The sequence below is a fragment of the Diplotaxodon limnothrissa genome, linkage group LG20 (assembly GCF_057381915.1).
Source record: "Diplotaxodon limnothrissa isolate DT_005_m linkage group LG20, D_limnothrissa_male_GT1.1, whole genome shotgun sequence".
Taxonomy (NCBI): Eukaryota; Metazoa; Chordata; class Actinopteri; order Cichliformes; family Cichlidae; genus Diplotaxodon; species Diplotaxodon limnothrissa.
Window position 1 is genome coordinate 21,578,476 of NC_140615.1, and position 9,072 is coordinate 21,587,547.

Genomic DNA, 9,072 nt, shown 5'->3' on the forward strand with positions numbered 1-9,072 from the left:
TTTTTATACTCCAAAGTCCATACTTCAGATTATGTGTAATCTTTCTAAATCTGATAAATACTTGTCCAGACCTAGCACAAAGCAAACATGTGGACCTGCACAGTGACATGATTATTTTTAGGTATTTTATCAGACTACTTACTAACAAAGACGTGAAATGTGCCTAAGCCCTGCTTTATAATTGTGCACGCATTTCCTATCGACGCCTGTCTGAAGTCTTTGTGTTTGGGGGACATTTCCTCCTCTCACAGCAGGGGGAGAAGCTTGGTGATAGAAGCAGCTCCTTATGTGAAGATAAATTGAATTCATTAACAGGAAGCAGCTGGGACAAAGACAGCAGCTTTAGCCACAGGGAAACACAATAGGTACACCTGATCAGTGTCTTTCGCAGAGTGACCTAAGCTCTTTACTGGTTTATCCTGAAGGGGGAGCCAAAAACCAGCTAAGAGAAACAAAGTAGTCTTACAAAAATGACGAGGCTAAATAATAATGCGACAAAATGCACACGCAAAAAAAGACACAAATGAAAGTGTTAACAAAGATTTTTTTTTAAAAAATTGATAAGAGGAGAGAAAATACACATTGAGATTCAGAGATCTGAAAATGCACAAAAAGGAAGTAACCATAAAGTCTGAGGAAGTTATTTAGTAACATCCTGACATGTAAAATAAGGAATGAATATTGAAGGATGTGCACTATTTATAGACCAACTGTCAAACTGAAGCAGATTAGTAGTGCTAACTACATTAGCTCCTTTGTTTAAGGGGTCAGGTTTCCCTGAGTTGTATCCTTCCAGTGAAGTGGGATTCAGATATTTGATCTGCCCATCAGAGGTTTGTTCAGTTGAATCAGCTTGCAGCCATTGTTTAGCAGCTATAGATCTGGCTGAGCCTTCTTCCAGCAGGACAATGCTTATTAAGCAGCACTGTGATAGTGGAAAACAGACTGAAAGTTTCTAATGAGACAGCACTCCGAGGGACCAAGATCAAATTTATCCAAAAAGCATCATCAGGCGGATCCAAAGCAACAAAACTGTCAGAAGAATTGAGCTGAAAGATAGAAACATGTCATTAGTAGAGCAAAGAAAGGGTGGTTATTAGTGAGGTTGTGTCTAGTCTAGCCTCTAAGCTTCTACTCAGGAAGGGAAATGTGAATGGATGGATGGTTGGATGATTGGTTGATTGGAGGTTTGGTTGGATATATTGATGAATGGTTGGTTGGAAGATAGATAGACAGACAGATCTATGGATGGATGGATGTGGTTCAGCAGGATTGGTTTGGTTTGGTTTGTCTTTTCTCTCTCCCCTTTTCTACCCTTCCCTAATAATTATTTCTGAGGCGGAGTTGCTGGGCTGGCACTTTGTGTAATCTCCAACCTGGGGCGGAGTTCTTCAATGTGAGTCATCCTTCACACACCTGTTTGCCACAGACTCAGGCTGTGAGTATATCAAGGACAAGTGGTGCCACAGTTCTCTGTGAGACTGTCCCCATCGATATGGTGACAATCAGACCACATTGCCTAGAATCTGTTTAGGAAGTCCTTGCCTACTTATCTGTAGTTTCTGTGTTATTCTACTTGCCTGTTTGGAAAGTCTTTTTCCTGGATCCTGTGCACGTCTCCTGTAACTCTTCTACCCTCTGGCACCACCCACAATAGTTTTTACCTTTGTTTAACTATTTTTAGATACTAAAGTAGATCGGAAACAAATGGGTTAAAAGTTATAAAGCTGTGATATAAACTACATGTTTGGCTTATATTTATTTTTTATTTTGATATGCTTGATTTTATTTTTGTTGCTCAAAGTGAAATGTTGATTTAGATTTGCACAGATCTGAGATCATTTTTGACTAATTTTCACATTATCACTTACTGGGCTTTACTGTTTTGTGTCTAGAAATCTGCGTAACATTTAAGCTGCATACTTGTCTGCAAGTACCAATAGCTTATTCTTGCTGTTGCTCAGTTGTGGGAAACTGTAACCTGCTTATCACAACAGTCTGAAGTGTCTGCCAAGCACATCCCACAAGCCACAAGAATTAACACAAGTCTAGAATGTACCATTTTCACTTCCTTTTTCACACTGTGTTGTACACAGATCTTAGAAGCTTTCTCTCGTTGTCACGTCCTGGGATTTTTTTTTAATTTATTTTTTTATGTTGTAGTTTCGGTTCCTGTTTTGATATCCATTCTCGTGTTTCTATATTCTTTTTTTTCCCTTCCTCTCTCTGCGATGTCTTTCTGTTATTTGGTGTTTTGCTTTCAGTGTTTTGGCCTCGTTGTCTGTGTCTACCATCTGTTTCTCTGATTGTTCCCACCTGTGTCTCATTCTTTTTCACTTTTCATTTCTCTACTTTGTGCCTCGTTGTCATCTGGAAATCTGCTGAAGGATGCAGGAGGTGAAAGTAACATCCCATTCTTAATCCATAGAGTTTAATATGATGTTGGCCCACCCTTTGCAGCTATTACAGCTTCAAATCTCCTGTGAAGGCTTTCCACAACGATGACCTGGATGACTGAGAACCTTCACAGACAAAGTTTAGGAGTGTGTTCTCAAATTCATCCCAAAGGTGTCATATCATGTTGAGGTGTTCCTTTCACACCATAATCCCCCCTCCACCAAACTTTACACTTAGGACAATGGAGTCGAACAAGTACCGTTCTCATGGCAACCACCAAACCCAGACTCGCCCACTGGATTGACAGACAGAGAAGCAGAGATGTCTCCACAGCTCTATAGTCCAGCAGCGGCGAGCTTTGCATTGCGTTTAGTCATGCAAGGCTTGGATGCAGCTGCTCGGCATGAAAACCTGTTCCAGGAAGCTCCCTATGCACTGTTTTTGAGCTGAGGCCACATGAAGAAGGCACTCTTTTTTTTTCTCCCCACCTCTCATTCTGGAGTCAAGTGTGTGTGTGGTCATATCTTTGCCTTTTTCAAAGCATCTCTCATAACCAATGAAGCAGACTGGATTCAAAACGTGGTACTCAGATTCAGTCAGTTTATTTACAGTGCTCCTGGAAGTTAACTATTTACAAAATGCGGATGAAGCCACAAATCTCCAATCTCTATTTACAAGGTCCTTTGGAGAAAAAAAAGTCTATCGATGAGCTCCAATCTCTCTTCGACCTCTCTCTCTCTCCCACCAGGGAAATGACAGTTTTTCTGCAAACCAGAGAGGAACAGGTAAGTAATCTGGAGTTCAGGGTTACGGATTAGATTATTATATAACTTTTATTCTTTTTCTTTTTTAATGTTAGCTAAATATTTGCATATTGTCTGTCCTTTGTCTTTACTGCACAATGAGCTAGAATGACTGCCTCCGGGTTGTACGTCCTGAATGACAATAAAGGTCCCTTTAACTTTAGTGGATTCGGTTTTCTTTGGATCAGATATTCCCAAAGACAGTTTGAAATGAAAGTCAGAGTTTATGTGGGCCACATAAATGCTGATCACGACTCAGCATTTCCTCCTTTTTGTTTTCACTGATTTCATTGTGTTCATTTTTGAGTTTTCTGTTCCACTTCTACTTTTTTTCTTAAAGCTTTCTTTTTGCCAGCTGAAGGCCATTACTCCATTTTACCCATTTTCCTGTCAGCGACAGCATATAAACTGCACATAAGGTCAAATATAATAAGAATAACATGTAACCCAAGAGTGTGCTTTTGTTTTAAGACTTCTGCTTTCTTAATATTTAATCATAAATCTCTTTCAAACTTTATTAGAAAGTGAATTTCTCTTTATATAAATACATGTAGAAATGTTCCAGTATGGCCCACACTTTCTGTTTTAGATGTTTGTGTTTTTTTTAAATGAGCCAATCAGAGACTGGCTTTTTGTTGTGTAACAGGCCTCTTTCTTTCTCCTGAATCCTGACACTTATTTAAACTTTCAACTTTTTCATACTTCATTTATCTAAAAGTTTATTCATCTTCTCTAGAACGCGTTTCTCTGCAATAAACAGAAGCATTTGTTCTGTGTGTTAATAAGAGATGAGCTGATAGTCATCAGCTTATTTATAGTCTCCGCATAATATTTCTGCATCAGGGAGTCCCCTGCGCTTCTCTTTTGACACCTCAGAGAGTGAAGGCGGAGACTCGTGACATACTTGCTCTCTTGCGCCTTCTAGGCAGGAAGTGAAATTGACCTGCCGCCACGTTGCCTCCACCCAAAAACAAGAAATGTTGCCTCTACCTTGTCCTTAAATTGAAACGTTTTTACTGTTGCTGTCGTTTTGGACCTCAGGGCCACCGCATCAGTCAGAGTACAGTGATCAACAAAGTCCATAAAAGTACAACCTCAAAGCAGCAAAGCTGATTATACATGTAATTCCCAGTTAAGTCTGTGTTTAATGAGTTCAAACGACAATATGCCAGTGCTCCCAGGGGCTGTTGTTTAAAGGTAATTCTGTTTACTTTAGTCACAATCTAATTTTAGGCCTGTCCTTTATAACTTCCATGACTCCAGTTTATGACTGTGAGCGTGGTAATAACTCCTTAATTTGTTTGTTTGAATAAAGGCACATTCTGCTTGAGCAACATGGAAACGCTGTTCTCGGCATTCAGCCCATCAAATGATATTTGCAGCCATAAGTCATCCGATGATGAGCCTGTCATGAAATCCATATTTAGCCAGCGTAATGAGGAAGATATGCAGTAAGAGCAACTCATCTGATCCATTCGGGCCCTGGATCGTGACCAGCCGGGCGTCTTCTGGCTTTTTCATGTGGTTCTTTGTCATATAGGGAGAAACACATCGAGCGACCAAGGACATGTCCAAATATAGCTGTCGATGATCAAACAAAGGAAATATCTAGATATGTACTCCCAATAATGCGACACACCCAGAGTAATTACGTGTGTGTGACAAACAAAGGCAGCATCTAACCTCTCGAGTGAAGGACAAACAGACTGACAAACACATCAGGTGTCTGTGCCACCAAGGTTTTATCATTTTATTCGATTTTTGGTTCCAGCTTTTAATTTTTTTTGGTTATTCTATTGATGAGCTTCAGTTTTGTGATATTGTTTGGCTTTTTTTTATTATTGTTCTAGCTCCCGCTAACTTGTCTCCGTGTTTGTGCCTTTGTCTTCCTGGTTTGTCTTGGTAATTGTTTTCATTTGTTCATCTCTTTGTACATCCAGTCTCTTTGTCTCAAGTGGGAGAAGTCCGAAATGTTTGGGAAGCTGAGAGAGGAGAGGGCAGGGCTCAGAAAAATAGATAGGCTCCATCCTCTGGGGACCGTGATTGCTCGAATAACTTCATCATACCAACTGTTTGTTTGAGTCTAGACTAACTGATCAGTCACTCAGATCACTTTTGGAGCCCTTAAAATTCTAAAAATACCGCAGATACATTAATAAACTGCTTGAAATGTTTAAAAATACACATTCAAACTGTTGGTACTTCCTAAGTGATATAAGGCTCTAAAATGAAGTGGCAAGACAAGACAATATTTTGCAGGTGTGGCCAGGGTGTGAGCACCAGGGTGGCAGAAAAACTGATGTTTCTAATTTTTGTTTTCCTGGGTGGATCCTGCAGGAGTCCAACATGGAAGCTAACATCACCCTGATTTCCTCGACAAGCAACCGGTTTTTCCACAGACTTCTGGATTATTGCAGAAAACAAAGAGTTTGTGATGCTTACACGTTATCTTCACAAACCGACGCCAAATTGAAATGTAAATCAATGGCAAGAACCAAAATGCTAATGTCAGGCTGTAAATGAAATACACAGGGGTGAAATGACTTTAACATCATCAGCACTAAAGGTCCCCGACAGCTCCTGAGGTCTAGCCACTTTTTGATAAACACCCTCTAGCATCAGAATTCACAGCTGGAGTATTTTACATGCTTATGTTGCAGAGCAGTGATTCCCAATGTATGGTCCACAGCCCCCTGGTGGACCGTAAGAGGCCAATTACTATAATTTACTGTTTTTTGTTTTTTTTAGTTGAGTGAAATTCTTGCTACTTCTTTTTTCCCTGAGATGTCCCCACAGCATGTGGAAATTGTCACAGATTTTAGCCTGCACGCCCTTCCCGGCACAACCCTGCACTTTATCCAGGCTTCTGACTCCCTGAGGTTGGGTTTGTCTTAGATCTTCGGTGTTTTGAGTGACACCAATTTAAAAGTCACATCTTTTGAACTTTTAAAATCTTATAGGATAAACTGACAGGATAGAATGCACTACTAGGGTCAATCAAATGGAGAGTGAACTGAAAGGTTTATAACAGGGATGTAAAACTAATTTTACATTGTTAGCCACATGCAACTCACTTTGACCTTAAGTGGGTCAGACCAGTGAAACTCCTCTTTCTGTCAGTATAAAGAAGTTTAACCATTGAATTCCTCAAATATCTTCATATAATAAAAAACAAATCTATTGCAGATAGTGAAAAAAGAGGAACTTTACCATCATTTCTTTGTTTATCTATTACTTAGATACTTTGGTGCTTTAAAAAAAAAAGCTATAAAAAAAAACCAACTTCGAAAATCTTACATTTGACACCCGTGGTTTGCAAGTTGGTGATGAGACCTTTGCTTCAAAATAAAATATGTTTGTTTTCATGAAATCTTTACATTATAAAAAGAAACAGAACAAATGAAACAAAGAAATGGTGTTTAAAAATGTCTCACTCAGATGTATCGTCATTGCTAAACTTAAGAAAGGACTTAAAGCTGTTGATGGAGTATCAAGTTCACCAAATAAATGATCAAAAGATTAAAATAAATCAGTGAAACCATTAAGGAAATATTTAATTTTCTATCTGTGACAGTAGTAAATGGACAGATACATACACATTGCTTTCTTCTCTAACTGAGCACCCAAAGCACACAAAAGCAGAAGCTGTGACTGAAGGTCCGTGTGAGCTGCAGAAGATTTTCACATTTTAAACAGTCTGAATTGAGGAATAGCTGCAGTGGAACAATATGTGAAAACGTCTTAAGCCTGTATAAACCACAGGCCTACCACAGGGAACTAGAAGTAGAAGAAGTGCTAACTCATTTCCGGGGTTTTGGATTCATTCCTGCAGCACTCTATAGCTGTATACCCAAAATCAGTTTTTCGGTTGTTTGTCTATGCAGGCTGCGATGAGGAAGTCATATACAAGTTAATGAGGTCTGACTGGGAAAAAAATCTAATAAAAACCAATTTCAATAAAAAATGGAATTGTTGAAAATGCTGCATTTTTTATATATGGGAACAACAGCCAATAAAAAAAGTTCAGCTAGAAAAAATACTTGTGCTTCCTGGATGTAACTGCAGTTTTTTGTGCCCCCTCACCCTCACCTGCACCACTGGTTAGCCACTTAGGTGGCCAGACTTCAGTCTGTGGTGACTTTGGCCTCAGCCCTGCTAAAATGGCTGCACTGTTTGCACCCAAACCTCTCAGGTAAGCAAACAGAAAGGCATGGTGGGCGCCAGCTCAGCTCTCCTGGAGAAAATAAAATCATATCAGAGGCTGTGATCGAAAGTTAAATATGCACTGCCTTATCTGATGCCTGTTCATACTGCAAGTACATGTATATTAGCTGAGGAGAGAGTCTGCACTAAAAGGTCACATTAAACATGTTATATACACAGCCACTTTATATAGTCGAATCCCTCAGGCAACAGGCAAATAACAGCATGTGATTGGCTGCCAAAAGTACAAAAACCAGAACAGAACCAATGTGACACTTTAAATAACGTTTATCTGACAAAAAAACTGTATAGCTGTCAGAAAACATGCCGTCCCTGTCACTTTAAATCTGGCACTCCAAAATGAGGAAGCACAGCAACATGAATGGCTTTTTATATCACATCACTGTGCATTATATACATCAAAGAACACGTTATTGGATTCAGCTTCAAACGTCACTTCAAAAATCACCTGCCAGACATCCGTCCTCAGTGCAGCTGTGCTACTTTTTATAATCTGGAGTCTTTCCCTCTGCTGTGCTTTCTCTTCTCTTTCAGGGAGCCAAATCTATATTCTGAGAACTTATGAGCTGCTCAAGATCTGCGAATATAAACAGATAAGAGACCACTGTCTGCAGCCTTAACCGTGAAAATCTGATGCTTTAAGGAGAGAACGGTGGATGTTCATCCTCTGCTGTTTATTTGTATGCTCTAGAAAGCATGAGAAATGCTTATCAGCCATTTCTATACATACAGAGACTCTTAAAAAACAAAGATGTCATCATACGTTAAATTAATCATCTTTTAATATTAAATGTATTTCCTTATTGGTTACTGTAAATATAGTTTTCGTATGTCTGTTACAGTTTCCCAGCAGCATGAGCATAAAGTTAGTTATGCTGAATGGACGTAAATATGTAGTGCAGTGTTATTATCATGTATTAGAAGTAAAACTACTGCTAATAATAGTGTAAATATATTGAAGGCACTTAAAGCAGAACAGCTGCCACGGTGAGTGCTATTTATATTATATTATCAGGGGGTTTCCCCGCCAGAGCCAAAATGGTGAAAACACTTTCGTTGTTTAGGATTAACTCTACAATTACAGGCATTTCCTGTAACCTAACATAACCTTTAGCCAGAAATAAAAGAAAAATGCACAGATTTATGTCAAATAAGTAAAGCAGACATATTGCTCTTAATGTACAGGGAAGGTAGGAAGCAAATGAAATAGTAAATTAATTACAGTCTGCATATATTCAACAGTGCCTGAGTATAAAGTGCAGCTGAATGAATGTACATGGTGACAAGGTGGCAAATTTACAGTTATTGCACTAAGAGTGCATCCCGGGCAGGGACCCTGGTAAGCCTGAGGGTCCAGCCATGAAAAACACAAAAATGATATGTAGAGATGTATATATTTTTATCACAACATAATGTGTTGAATAGACACAGAAAACAGGAAATTGGAGATTGTAACAGTAAAAAGGCATAGGAGTGATCATATATGGTGCACACACAGAACATGGGTCGTACAGAGGTCAGAGGGTGCCTTAAGAGGTGGTGCCTTGGAACAGACATGAGAGCCACTTCACAATACGTTATGTTACCTGGTAATTCTAAATTGGTCAGGGATGTGAGGTAGATAAAATGCTCGAAGTGTATAGAATAA